Source organism: Corvus cornix, unplaced genomic scaffold (genome assembly GCF_000738735.6).
Source record: "Corvus cornix cornix isolate S_Up_H32 unplaced genomic scaffold, ASM73873v5 scaffold7, whole genome shotgun sequence".
NCBI lineage: Eukaryota > Metazoa > Chordata > Aves > Passeriformes > Corvidae > Corvus > Corvus cornix.
This window is the reverse complement of record NW_024108692.1, coordinates 302465-316814: the sequence shown is the minus strand read 5'-3', so window position 1 is coordinate 316814 and position 14350 is coordinate 302465. Positions and strand designations below refer to the sequence as shown.

Genomic DNA, 14350 nt, shown 5'->3' with positions numbered 1-14350 from the left:
ATTTAGCCCACGAGCTGCTGGGAGCTGGCACATGAGACACTCTCCCATTTCCTCCACTCAGCTTCTCCAATCTCCAGCTGTCAATTTCCCAGACAGAATGAAAGTGCTGATCTTACTCCTGATCCTATGGAAAGACATTATAAGCTGTTTTTACATGAAGTAAGCAGAGGATCCTATGATCAGAACCAGGGAGACCCTGCATCCAGCTGGGAGAAGGAGAGGGACAAACAGTTTTACTGGAGTGTGTGCATCTGATGGCCTGGCACAGCAGCCCCACCAGAGTACAAAGTTCCAGCAGACACTGGGGCACAGAGTACCCCAACACCATCAGGCTACAGAGGGGTAGAACCTGTCTGTACTTCTGGAGTGATGTAGGATCCCAGCAAGTGACTGTAATGGAGGCTGGAATCAGCCTGACTGGGAATGAGTGGCTCAAAGTGCCCCACTGTTACTGTCCCAGAGGCTCTGTGGATTCTTGGCAAAGGCCATCTAAGGAGAAGGGATTTCAGTTTTCTACAGCAGCTTCTCACAGGACTTGTCCTCCAATGCTTGCATCAGTTTTGTTGCCACCCTTCAAGTACCTCCATATTCTTTTTAAATAGTGGGGCCCAGAGTTGCACATGAGGTGAGGCTGCAGCAACACTCAGTGCAGCAGGATCATTGCCTCTCTTTACTACTGGTTCTGATGTCTTTGATAAAACTTCTGCAGGGCTGCTCTGTAGCCACTCCTCTCCCAGTCTGTATTTTCCTCTGGCATTACTCTGCCCTAAGCGCAGATGTCAACACTTGTTCTTGTTGAATCTTATGCCTTTGACAATTGCCAAACACTCAAATCCATCCAGACCCCTCTGCAAAGCCTCCTGCCCCTCAAGAAACTCAGCAGCATCTCCAGTTTGGCATCATCAGCAAACTTGCTAATGATACATTCAATTCCTGCACCCAAATCACTGATAAACACAAGGAACAGACATACTCTAGGACTGAGCCTGCAGGAACTCAGCTGGTGACTGTCCAACAGACAGAGGTAGCTGTATTTTCTACAACCCTGGAGCCCTGGCAATCAGGCAGTTCTTCACTTAGGGTACCATATACCAGTTTGTCTCACAGCTGGGCACCTTGTCCAGAAGGCTGATGTCAGGGTCACTATCACTATAACCCAGGAAAGCTTCATCCAGCACCTTTCTATCATGAGGCAGGTGACTTATCATAGGATATCAATTTAGTTAGAGAAGACTTTCCCAATATCAAATAATTTCTAGGGCAATGAGAAATACTTCTGACACAGTCTTTGAAGGAAGAAACAGCTGAGAAAAGTGACACTAAGGGGCAAGTTGAATGGGAATCCAAGAGTACTTCAGATGTCATCCTCTAGAAAAACAGAATTTCTCCCATTTCAAGTTGATTTCTCTAAAGGGTGACTGTAAGTTCCAGGAAAACCCCACCTTCATTCCCTAGGTAACCTGTCAACAAAAACATCAGTCTAACAGAATAATGATCCTTGATCTTCAAACAGAGCCACACCCTGAGTTAATCCTCCAGTGTTTAATTCTTCATTTCGGTTTCGTTCTTGAAAGTTATTTCCTTAAAGAGCTGATCAAAGTTCACATTTCATCTATAGATTGAAGACGTGGAGATCATTCTTACCTGACAACAGGTAAAATCTAGCTCTAATTCTAAAACAGGGCACATTTTGTGGGTGTTGAGTAGGATCTCTGCTTGTCTTAAACCTCTCATTGACATCGAAGCTCCATTTGCACTTAATTGCCTACATCACCAACACAGAGCCCTCATATAGCAGATGAGATGTGACCTTCAGGAAGCAAAGTGACTTTTAGGCAAAGAAACACCATATTTGAACTTCAGGATCTGATTCTTCTGTTCATTTTCCTTCCCTTCTGCAGCTGGAAATTTCTCTGGCAAGAAAATACCAGTCCCATATCAGTGCTCATCTTTGCTGACCGAGGCAGGTAAGCAGCTCTCTGTTGTTTCTTTCTCTCCTGAACAAGTGGTGAATGTGCTGCTGCTGTCGGGGTGGAAAGGAGCCACTCTCTTCCCTTCACCCCAGCTGTATACCCAGGGCCCAGCGACCCCGAGGTGTCCTCAGGCAAAGGTGGCAAGAACTGGGGTCATCAGCAGCACAGCTGTTCCCAGAAGGTCTCAGAGATGAACTAAACATTATGGGGAATGGTCATTTGGGGGAAAAGTTGAGATATGGACTGGCCCTCTGGGTCTGGTGTTTGTTTCCCAAGGATCGTTCTGATGCTGTCCAGGGGGAGGTGGCAGAGCAGGAGAGAAGGGCGGAATTCCCCCTCTGGAAAGGGCTGTTGGGCCCAGGGACGCCCTTGGGGCAGGGCCTTGAGGCAAAGTAGGGCTGATGATAATGCTGGAACTTCCTTCTGAGGAGCAAGGCTGGTTCCAAGTCTGGCCACTTGGAACTCTTTCCTGTTGCAAGCTGCAACAGTGTGAAACTGCCTTGATTTTATGGTAGCTCAGGATGATGATAACTCCCAGAGCACCCAGGGGTCAGTTGCTCATACAGAAATGTTAACAAGCTTAAAATTTCTCAGTTAGTACCTTAAGTACCTTAAGTGATTGAGGTTGTCAGTTCATAAGCAGCAAACCTCAGGTCATCACAGCATTGTCTTTGTTTACCCATTAAATAATTCATCTCATAATTCCACCGTGTTCAGGGGTCTTTGCAGATCTCACAGGTGGTGCAGAGTCAATGTCATCCTCACTCAATTTTCTCCCCTTCTGGTCTAACACTGATTCTTGTCCTCAGTTAAACTGTGTCCCCGTGTGTCTGTTTAGCAGTGCTGAACATGAAGTTTTGAGGGATGGAGAAACTCCGCCTCTGTGTGTTTTTTGTTGTGTTGAGTTTTTTAGACCTGTGTTCTCATGGCAGGGCTGGTTGAGAGGGCTTTAAACTAGGTTTAAAGGGGTAAGGGGATGTGTTGGAGAGGATGAAAGTTTGGTAAGAAAGTTTCACAGATATGTAGGCTTGGCAGAAAGATCTCTGAATGTAGAAACTGAGGATGAGATAGAAATGGAAGCAAGTTTTGATATAGAGTAAAAGATGTTTTGCTGAAACACTGACCACTGAATAACTGAGAAGGCAAAGGTTGGAGATGAGATGGAAGGAGATTTTTATGATTAGGACAAAGGTATGTGACTACAAACAAACACATGTTTTTCACCAAGTAAATAAGTCTCAAGAAGAGCATAAGTAAATAGAAAACATGTCTTTACCAAAAAGAGAGATATGGCAGGCAAACAAGAAATGTTGATGTAGCAACAAGAAGAGAGGTCTGAGAATTTTCCACTGTAAGCTTAAATTGTAACTTACTTACTCTTGAGATTGGATAATAATGACTAAAATATGGTGATGGTAGTAGTTATGATAGGCTATAGGCAAATGTAAAGGTATTGTGTATGGTGCTTATTGGTTGTTATGTGTTAAGATACTCTGCAAAGAAAAGTATAAAATGCTTTGTAACTTGAACAGAAGGGGACTTCAGGTATGCCCACAGCTGGAGCTGGCAGCTGTAGGGCTGGCTCTGGATACCCACTCCCTGAACTGCTGTAACTTCGCCTATGCAATAAACAGCTTTCAAGAGAGCTGCCTGAAGTCCAGACATCCTTCGTGAAACTTTCTCCTATAGGGATGAAACCAGGCTGTCCAGAGATGAACCTAAGCATGATAAACCAGAGTCAGGTGAAGTCAGCAGCCCAGCTGAAGTTCATGTACACTAATGCACGCAGCACGGGTAACAAACAAGAGGAGCTGGAAGCCATGGTACAGAAGCAAAGCTGTGATGTAGTTGCCATCATGGAAATGTGGTGAGATAATTTATGTGACTGGAGTGCTGCAATGGATGGCTACAAGCACTTCAGAAGAGACAGGAGAGGGAGAAAAGGTGGAGGAGTGCCTCTCTATATTTGGGAGGCTCTCAAAGCCATGGTAATTGAGACTAATGGTGATAAGGTCGAGTGCCTATGGGTAAGAATCAGGAGAAAGGCCAACAAGGCCAACATCCTGGTGGGAGTCTGTTACAGACCACCCAACCAGGATGAAGAGGTGGATGTGTTATTCTATAAGCAGCTGGAGGATGTTTCAAGATCACCAGCCCTTGTTCTTGTGAGAGACTTTAACTTGACAGATATCTGCTGGGAACTCAACACAGCAGAGAAGAGGCATTCTAGGAGGTTCTTAGGAGGAGAACTTCTTGTCACAGCTGGTGAGTGAGCCTACCAGGGGTGAGTCCCTCCCAGACCTGCTGTTTACAAACAGAGAAGGGCTGGTGGGAGATGTGGTGGTCCGAGGCTGTCTGGGGTACAGTGACCATGAAATAATAGAATTCTCAACATTCAGTGAAACAAGGAGAGGCATCAACAAAACTTCCACTCTGGACTTCCAGAGAGTGGACTTCAGCCTATTCAAGAGACTGATTTGTAGAGCATCTTGGGAAACAGCCCTTAAAAAGAGCATCCAGGAAAGATGAACATACTTCAAGAAAGAAATCTTGATGACACAGGAGCATCCTGTCCCTATATGCTGAAAGATGAGCTGGTGTGGAAGACGACCGACCTGGATGGGCAGGGAGATTTTGAAGGAACTAAGGGGGAAAAAAAGGCGTATCATCTTTGGAAAGAGGGGCAGGTAACTCAGGAAGTGTTTAAGGATGTTGTTAGGTTATGCAGGAAGAAAATTAGAGAGGCTAAAGCTCAATTGGAATTTAATCTGGCTGCTTCTGTAAAGAACAATTATAGGAGAAAGTTTCACGAAGGATGTCTGGACTTCAGGTGGCTCTCTTGAAAGCTGTTTATTGCATAGGCGAAGTTACAGCATTTCAGGGAGCGGGTATCCAGAGCCAGCCCTACAGCTGCCAGCTCCAGCTGTGGGCATACCTGAAGCCACTTTCTGTTCAAGTTACAAAGCATTAGATACTTTTATTTGCAGAGTATCTTAACACATAACAACCAATAAGCACCATACCCAATACCTTTACATTTGCCTATAGCCTATCATAGCTACTACCATCACCATATTTTAGTCATTATTATCCAATCTCAAGAGTAAGTAAGTTACAGTTTAAGCTTACAATGGGAAATTCTCAGACCTCTCTTCTTGTTGCTACATCAACATTTCTTGTTTGCCTGCCATATCTCTCTTTTTGGTAAAGACATGTTTTCTATTTACTTATGCTCTTCTTGAGACTTATTTACTTGGTGAAAAACATGTGTTTGTTTGTAGTCACATACCTTTGTCCTAATCATAAAAATCTCCTTCCATCTCATCTCCAACCTTTGCCTTCTCAGTTATTCAGTGGTCAGTGTTTCAGCAAAACATCTTTTACTCTATATCAAAACTTGCTTTCATTTCTACCTCATCCCCAGTTTCTACATTCAGAGATCTTTCTGCCAAGCCTACATATCTGTGAAATTTTCTTACTGAACTTTCATCCTCTCCAACAGACAATAAAAAGCATTTCCCTATATACTTTCCTAGCAAAAGGAGGAGCAAGGAAAACTTCCATTCTTTATTGGACTTAGGGGGGAATATAGTTACCAGAGAGGAGGAAAAGGCTGAGGTACTTCACACCTTCTTTGCCTCAATTTTCAACAATAAGACAGAGTGTCCTCAGGACAACTAGCCGCGAGCTAATAGATGGGGATGGGGAGCTGAATAGCCCCTCTGTAATGTAGGAGGAAGTAGTTAGAGACCTCCTGAGCCACTTAGATGCTCACAAGTCTATGGGACCAGATGGAATCCATCCTAGGGTGATGAGGGAGCTGGCAGAAGAGCTCATGAAGCCGCTCTACATCATTTATCATCAGTCTTGGCTCACTGGGTAGGCCCCAGAAGACTGGAGGTGGCAATGTGGTACTCATCCATTAGAAGGGCTGGAAGGAGGATCTGCGAAACTCCAGGCCTGTCAGCCTGACCTCAGTGGCAGGAAGGTTATAGGTGTTATATGTTCTATAACAGATCACCCTGAGTGCCATCACACAGCACCTATAAGGGTGACTGGGGGATCAGACCCAGCCAGCATGGGTTTAGGAGGGGCAGGTCTTGCCTGACCAACCTGATCTCCTTTTATTAAGAAGTGGCCAGCCTGGTGGACGTGGGAAAGGCTGTGGATGTGTCTACCTGGACTTCAGCAAAGCCTTTGACATCATCTCCCATAGCATTCTCCTGGAAAAGCTGCAACCCATGGCTTGGACAGATGCATCTTTGCTGGGTTAAGAACTGGCTAGTGGCTGGGCCCAGAGAGTGACGGGGATGGTGCTGCATCCAGTTGGTGGCCAGTCACTGATGGTGTCCCCCAGCAGTCAGTGTTGGGGCCAGTCCTGTTTAATATCTTCATTCATGATCTGTGTAAGGGGATCGAGTCTACCATTAGCAAATATGCAGATGACACCAAGATGGGTGGAAGCATTGATCTGTTGGAGGGTAAGAGGGCTCTGCAAAGGGATGTGGACAGGCTGGATAGATGGGCCAAATCAAAAGATAATGAGATTCAAGAAGACCAAGTGGCAGGTCCTGCACTTTGGCCACGACAGCCCCTGCAGCACTACAGGCTGGGGACAGAGTGGCTGACAGCAGCCAGGCAGAAAGGGACCTGGAGGTACTGGTTGACATCTGACTGAACATGAGCCAGCGATGTGCCCAGGTGGCCAAAAAGGCCAGTGGCATCCTGACTTGGATCAGGAACACTGTGGCCAGCAGGACCAGGGAAGTGATTCTTGCCCTCTACTTGGCACTGGTGAGGCCGCACCATGAGTGCTGTGTCCAGTTCTGGGCCCCTCAATTTGGGAAGAATGTTGAGATGTTCCAGCACATCCAGAGAAGGGCAACAAGGCTGGTGAAGGGTCTGAAACACAAGTCCTGTGAGAAGCAGCTAAGGGGGCTGGGGTTGCTTAGCTTGGAGAAGAGGAGGCTCAGGGGAGACCTCATCACACTCTACAACTACCTGTAGTCAGGTGAGGGTCGGTCTCTTCTCCCAGGCAACCAGCAGTAGGGCAAGAAGACACAGTCTTAAGCTGCACCAGGGGAGATTTAGGTTGGACGTTAGGAAAAAGTTTTTCTCAGAAAGGGTGATTGGGCATTGGAATGAGCTGCCCATGGAGGTGGTGGAGTCACTGTCCCTGGAGGTGTTTAAGAAAAGACTGGATGTGGCACTTGGTGCCATGGTCTAGTTGACAAGGTGGCGTTGGATCAAAGGTTGGAGTCAATGATCTTAAAGGTCTTCTCCAACCTCGTTGATTCTGTGGTTCCATATCTTCTTTGGAAAAGCATTCAACTTGTTTGGGAATGTGGTTTTGTCCTTCAAAGGAACTAATGACTTGTCAGGCAGTGAGAGATCTTTTGGGCCTTCCTTGGATGACAGGAGAATTTTGTAAAAGCTGGATGTAAAAAGACCATGATATTTCTGAGAAGTTTCAGTGTTGCTAAACAAGGTGTGTAAGATCTCAGCATGTTCTGGCTGGAGTTCCTGAGTCAGATGTTCCTGTCTTGTGACATTTTCCATTTCTAAGCCTCCAGCAGCTGATCCAGAGGGGAACAGGTATCTACAAGTCCTGTGTCACATCTGCCCCTCCCCAAATACCTGGTCTAGTATCACAACTCTAATAATATCCAAAACAGCCCCTGAGACCTCTTTTTGAGTGACTGAGGAGCAGCCCCCATATCTCTAATCAAGATAAAACTCTTTCCCATATTAGATCTCCAAACTAATGCCTCCAACAAAATTCCATATGGCCTCATGTGATAACTGTCTGCAAATCATGAACTTAGTGTGTGTCCAAGCCCATGAAAACCCCTGTGCAGTAGAAAGAGCAGAATTTGACATGACAGTTACTAAAATTTTGTGCCAGTTTCATATTCAGTGCCCTGAGCTGTCTGTGTGGTTTATGGACATGTGGTTGGTGGCTGTGGCCATCTCAGCCCAAGACCCTTGGCTTCATGAATGATGTGAGACTTGATGGTGATTTAACACCAGATGGCCAAGAAGTACCACACAGGTGCTCATTCACTCCCTGGTGCCCTAGAGCCCCTTGGAAAGCTAAACCTTGTTGGCTGAGATAAGAAGAGCTTGAAGCAAAGTAAAATAAACAATGGCAATAACAAAAAGATGAATTGTGTTGAAAAGGAGAGAGGGAGAGAGAGAAAGAGAGAGAGAGGAAAAAAACCCAAGTGATGTCCAATGTAATTGCTTGCCAGCCACAGACTGATGCCCAGCCTGTACTCGAGCACTGATCAGCCCCCTTCCAGCCAACTTCCCACAGTTGACATAAAAGGCATGGTGTTCTGTGGTCTGGAATATTCCCCTGGTCAGTTTGGGTCAGCTGTCTTGTCTGTACTTCTTCCTCACTTCTTATGCACCTGCTTGCTGGCAGAGGAAAAGACATTGAAAAATCCTTGACCTGGGGTGAACACAATGGAGCAACAACCTTATCAACATTGTTCTCATCTTGAATCCAAAACACAGCCCTGGACCAGCTACTTGGGAACAAAACACCTCTATCCCAGCTGAAACCAGAACAGAGAACTCACAGTGCTCATTTACCTCCATGCACCATAAATAGAGCTCAGAGCAACCAGCTAAGAGCCTGTGCTATGGAGATCAGAGACATGAACCCCCATCTTAGTGATCTATGATGAATTTGAAGAAATATCTCTGGGAGTCCCTGTCTCTCCTTGGGAAGTGAAGAGGGAGAATTTGTTATTAAAACCATGTGAATTCAACACTTGCCCTGTCACTGCTCTTTATCTGTCTGCCTTGATCCACCACCATGCCTGTTCTAACAGCATCCAATTTAGTCACATCAGATGTAGCTGTGAGGCCTGTAGGTCATCTTCTCTTCCAGACACTGCAGTGAAGGGTGATTGACTCCTGCTTGGAAGTCATCAGGATGCCCCAGCTTCTTTACTGCTCATTAAACATGGAATGTTAAACATTAATAAACTAATAAAGATATCACACCAAAAGTGTTGCTATGGGGACTGAGGTCAGGAACATCCTGGAAATGTGAAAATGCACGGAGAGAGCCAGAGCCAGAGAAGGGCAGGATCTTTAGTGCAGTGCAGCAAAACTGACCCTGGTGCAGCTCCCTAAATGATTTCGGGTTTGTTCTGGAGCTGATGCACTGTCACTCTGCAGCCTAATTTTTTCCAGAGAGTGGTAACTTTGGGATAGCAAGTGCCATGGATTGCCCTTTCTCCAAATGTAGGCTTGGGAGGGGATAAACTTTTCTTCCTCCTTTTCATCCCATTTCAGTGCATGGACAGAGAGACTCTTGTAACCCAGCCTTCCAGAAAGGCTGGACATATTTTAAGGAAGAAATCTTGAAGGTGTAGGAGCAAACTGTCCCTATGTGCTGAAGGAGACAGATCTGGCTGAATGGGGAGCTTTTGCAAGAAGTCAAGATAAAAAAGATGGTGTATGACCTTTAGAAAAAGGGGCAGGCACCTCAGGAAGAATACAAGCATGTCATTAAGTCATGTAAAAAGAAAATTAGAAAGACAAAAGCTCAGTCAGAACTCAAAGTGGCCACTGCTTCTAAAAGACAGTAAAAAGTGTTTTTATAAATATATCAACAACAAAAGGAGGACCAAGGAAAATCTCCATTCTTTATTGGATGTAGGGGAAATAGTATCACCAACAATGAAGAAAAGGCTGAGGTTCCCAATGCCTTTTCTGCCTCATTCTTTAACAGTAAGACCTCTTACCCTCAGCACAAACCTGAACTGATAGACAGGAATGGGGAGCAGAATGGACTGCCTGTAACCCAGGGGGAAATAGTTAGTGACCTATTGAGCCACTTAGACTCCCACAAATCTATGTGATCATACGGGATTCACCTGAGGGTGGTGAGGGAGCTGGTGGAAGAGCTTACCAAGCTATTCTGCATCATTTATCATCAGTTCTGGCTCACAGGGGAGGTCCCAGATGACTGGAGGTGCCAGTGTGATGCCCATCCTCAAGAGGGGCTGAGGAGGTTCCAGAAAACTCCAGGCCTGTCAGCCTGACCTCAGTGCTTGGCAAGGTTATAATACTAGCCTTGTTAGTATTACCTGCAAGGCAGATAATACTAACAGTGATCACACAGCACATACAAGACAACCAGAGAATCAGGCCCAGCCAGCCTGGGCTTAGGAAGGGCAGGTCCTGCTTGACCAAACTGATCTCCTTTTATGACCAGGTGACCCATCTGGTGCATGAGGAAAGGCTGTGGATGTGTCTACCTGGACTTCAGCAAAGCCTTCAACAGTCTTCCACAGTCTTTCCTGGAGAAGCTGCAGCCCACAGCTTGGACAGGTGCACCTTCACTGGGTTAAGAGCTGACTGCAGGCTGGGCCCAGACAGTGGTGGGAATGGTGCTGCACGCAGCTGTTGTCTGGTCACCAGTGGCTTCCCCCAGGGATCAGTCATGTTTAATATCTTTATTGATGATCTGATGAGGAGATTGAATGTACCCTCAGTAAATTTGTAGATGACACCAAGTTGGGTGGGAGCATTGATCCGCTGGAGGGTGGGAAGGCTCTGCAGAGGGATCTAGACAGGCTGGATCAATGGACCAACAGCATGAGGTTCAACAAGACCAAGAGCTGGGTCATACAATTTGGCCTCAACAACTCCCTGCAGCCCTGGCTGGGGGCAGAGTGGAAAGTGGCCAAGCAGATAAGGACCTCAGAGTACTGGTCAACAGTGTCTGAACGTGGCCCAGGTAGGCAAGAAGACCAATGTCATCCTGGTTTGTATAAGGAATAGCATGGCAGCAGGACTAGGGTAGAGATTTTCCCACTGTAGTTGGCACTAGTGAGGCCACACCTCGAGTGCTGTGTCAAGTTCTAGGCCCATCAATTCAGCAGGACATTGAGGTGCTGGAGCGAGTCCAGAGAGAAGGGCAGTGAATCTAGTGAGGGGTCTGGAGCACATGTCCAATGAGGAGTGGCTGAGAGCATTGTGGTTCTTTAACCTAGTGTAGTGTGTTGGCTGGATGCCATATACCCACCAAAGCTGCTCTATCACTGCCCTTCTCAGCTGGACAGGGGAAAGAAAATATAGTGAAAGATTCAGGAGTTACTGACCAGGAGATATCACTCACCAAATACTGTCAAGACAAAACAGACTCGGGGATATTAATAGGATTTATTACTAAATAAAGCAGGGCAGGGCAATGAGAAGTAAAATTAATCTTAAAAACACCTTCCCCCCACCCTTCCCTCCTTCCCAGCTCTACCTCCTCCCCACAGTGGCACATGGAGATGGGGAATGGAAGTTATGGTCAATTCATCACACCTTGTTCTTGACTCTGCTCAGGGAGAGGAGTCAGAATCCTTCCTCTGCTCCAGTGTGGAGTCAGAATCCTTCCTCTGCTCCCTCCCATGGCAGACACTTTTCCACAGACTTCTCCAGTGTGTGTCCTTCCCACAGGCAACAGTTCTCCGTGAACTGTTGCAATGTGGGTCACTCTTCCATGGGGTCAGTTCTTCAGGTACAGTCTGCTCCAGCATGGGTCACCCACAGGGTCACAAGTCCTACCAGGACCCTGCTCCAGCACGGGCTTCCCAAGGGGTCACAGCCTCTCTTGGGCATCCATCTGCTCTACTGTGAGGCTCTTCCAAGGGTTGAAGGTGGATCTCTGCACCCTATGCCCTCCACGGGCTGCAGGGGCACAGCTGCCTCACCATGAGCTTCCCCATGGAATCTCAGGGGAATTCCTGCTCCAGTGCCTGGAGCACCTCCTGCCCATCTTTTTGCACTACCTGGCTGTCTGCAGAGCTGTTCTCACATACTTTCAGCCCACTCTTCTCTGGCCTCAATTACATCTGCACAAAACTTTCTTTTCCTTCTTAAATATGTTATCACAGAGGCATCACCACAATCTGTTCAGAGCTCAGCCTTAGGCAGCGGTGGGCCTGTCCTGGAGCCAGCTGGCATTGGTTCTGTTGGACTTGGGGGAAGAAGCTTCTGGAAGCTTCTCACAGAAGGCACCCCCTGTAACCCCCCTGCTACCAAAACCCACCCACACAAAGTCAACACACCTGGAGAAGGGGTGACCTTATCACTCTCTATAACTACCAAAAAGGAAATTGTAGCAAGCTGGGGGTTGGTTTCTTCTGCAAGAAAACTAGCAAAAGGTCAAGAGGAAATTCAAGCCTTAAGTTGTGCCAGGGAGGTTCGGGTTGGATGTCAGGAAGAATTTCTTCACTGAAAGGCTGGTCAGGCATTGGAACAGGCTACCCAGGGAGGTGATGGAGTCAACATCCTCGAAGTGTTCAAGAAAAGACTGAATGTGGCGCTAAGTGCCATGGTCTAGTTGTCAAAGTGGTCTTCAATTAAAGGTTGGACTTGATGATCTCAGAGGTCTTTTCCAACCTAAAGATTCTGTGATTCTTTGATTCCAAACCAAAGATTTAAGCTACTGTGCCCCTTAAATTTCACAGCAGGAAGTGAGGACTGGGTTGAATTTTCTCTTGCATCCCCTGTCATAGCTTCCTGGGAGCATATGTCTTGGAGTGACTTTATGATGCTGTATCCCCCTGTTGCCTGCTCTATGCACAGACGTGAATCCTGTGCCTTTCTGTGCCTGTAAGGCAGACTTGAGAGGCGGGGGGAAGGCAGTGGAATTCCTTCAGCGGCTGTGTTCAAAAACACAGACAACTCGCCGGCTCTTCTCCTCAGCTCTCAGCTTCTGCAGCAGGGAAGAGAGTTACACAGCATTGCTTTTTAGCTAGCTTCTCATTCATTAGCTGAGGAAAAAGGTTTTCCTGGGACTTCGGCTTCTTCTCTTCTGGACTGTTCAGCAACACCAGAACATCACTGGGATGTCCTACACTGCAGCCCAGAGGGGCCCACGCAGAATCCCAGCTCCGGAGAGGGCAGAGCCACACCCAAAGAAAAGGCTTTGAAATCTTTCCAGGTCTTCTCCACAGTGAGAAGTTTTATTATTTAGCATTATTAATTCTTTTTTCCATGCCTGCATGGATTTTGCTTTTTAAGTAAATAGGGTTTTTTTCACTTTCCTCCGAGGAATTTCTTTCCGAACCTGGTTGGGGAGGGGCTGCTGAAATCTGCCTTCTATTAGAGGATATGTTCATTTTGGACATTTCCTCCAATTTGTCTCAAACCAAGACAGCATATTAGACTGAAATTCCCAGAAGCTGCAGGGGTAACTAAGATCTCTGGAAAGGCACAAGTTTTCTTGATGTCTGAACTCAACTCTTTGAGCACTTGGCACTTTGAGAAGTTGCAGCTGGTGCCAGGTGCCAGGTGCCAGGTGAGAGAGAAAACAGGGCTTTGGGACAGGATTCCCCTTCTTTGCTCACTTCCCTTCTGTGCCTGTTCCAGGTCGCTGCGGGATCATCCCACCCAGGGGACTGCAGGGATGGAGCAGAGGAGATGGCTCCTGTTGGCTCTGGCCCTGCTTCTGGCCATCCCTGTCTCAGGTAACGCTTTCCAGGAGCTGTTCTGCTCCTTTCTGGGGGATTCCAGTTTGCGGCTATCTATATATAGAGGACATCTACACACATGGGCAGTTTGGGGATGAACCAATGCAGAAATACCTCAGGCGGACATCAGTGCCAGGAGATGGATTTGCCACTGGGAACGTGTCCCTGACACTGAAGAACGTCCAGCCAGCAGATGAAGGAATGTACAGTTGCACTGTGATATCCAGGGACTGGAGCACTGATACATCCACCAAGCTCAGCATTGCAGGTTGGAGACTTTCTGGGCTGGGTGGGGAAGGGGGGATGCTCTTACAGAGGGAAAAGAGCTCTCTGAAAGGTCACTGTCCCCCAGCTGATGCTGCCTCATATGACCCAACACATCTCCTCCCCACTCCCAGCAGCCCTTGGGCCACCTGTCAAGATGCTCTGCAAGCTCCATGCCCAGCCTGATCCCTGTTCTGACCCGCGTGGGGCTGGCGAGCTGCAATAATCCCTGCTGGGGAGGTGTGAGCCCACCTGAGAGACCTCCAAGTGCTCAGCATCCCTGGCTGTGGGACTGAGGGAAATGGGCCCCTCCCTGTTGTGACTTCGCATTTGGGCTAAGGAGATGATCTGGGCTGCCAGTTCCCCCCAGCTGGACAGTGGGCACCGTTTGTGTGCAGGTATTGATAAAGCCAGGTGGAGCTGGTCAGCCTGGATTCACTGATCAAAAAGAGCATGGAATGACAGAATCAGGGAATCTTAGAATCACACGATAGTGTGAGTTGGAAGGGACTTAAAAGAATTTCTCATTTGAACTTCCCAGCCATGGGCAGGAACACCTTCCACTAGAGCAGATTATTCCAAGTGCTGTCCAACCTGGCCTTGAACACTTTCAGGGATGGGACATCC

The 14350-nt window shown here is 47.1% G+C and overlaps 1 long non-coding RNA gene across 1 annotated transcript; it reads left to right on the top strand.

Moving 5' to 3' along the window:
* Window positions 1-1546: 1546 nt before the first annotated feature.
* LOC120412263 lies at window positions 1547-14287 on the top strand. Its single transcript, XR_005604788.1, has 3 exons — window positions 1547-1654; window positions 1902-1967; window positions 13359-14287. It is a non-coding gene; the product is annotated as an uncharacterized LOC120412263 (long non-coding RNA).
* The last annotated feature ends 63 nt before the right edge of the window (window positions 14288-14350 follow it).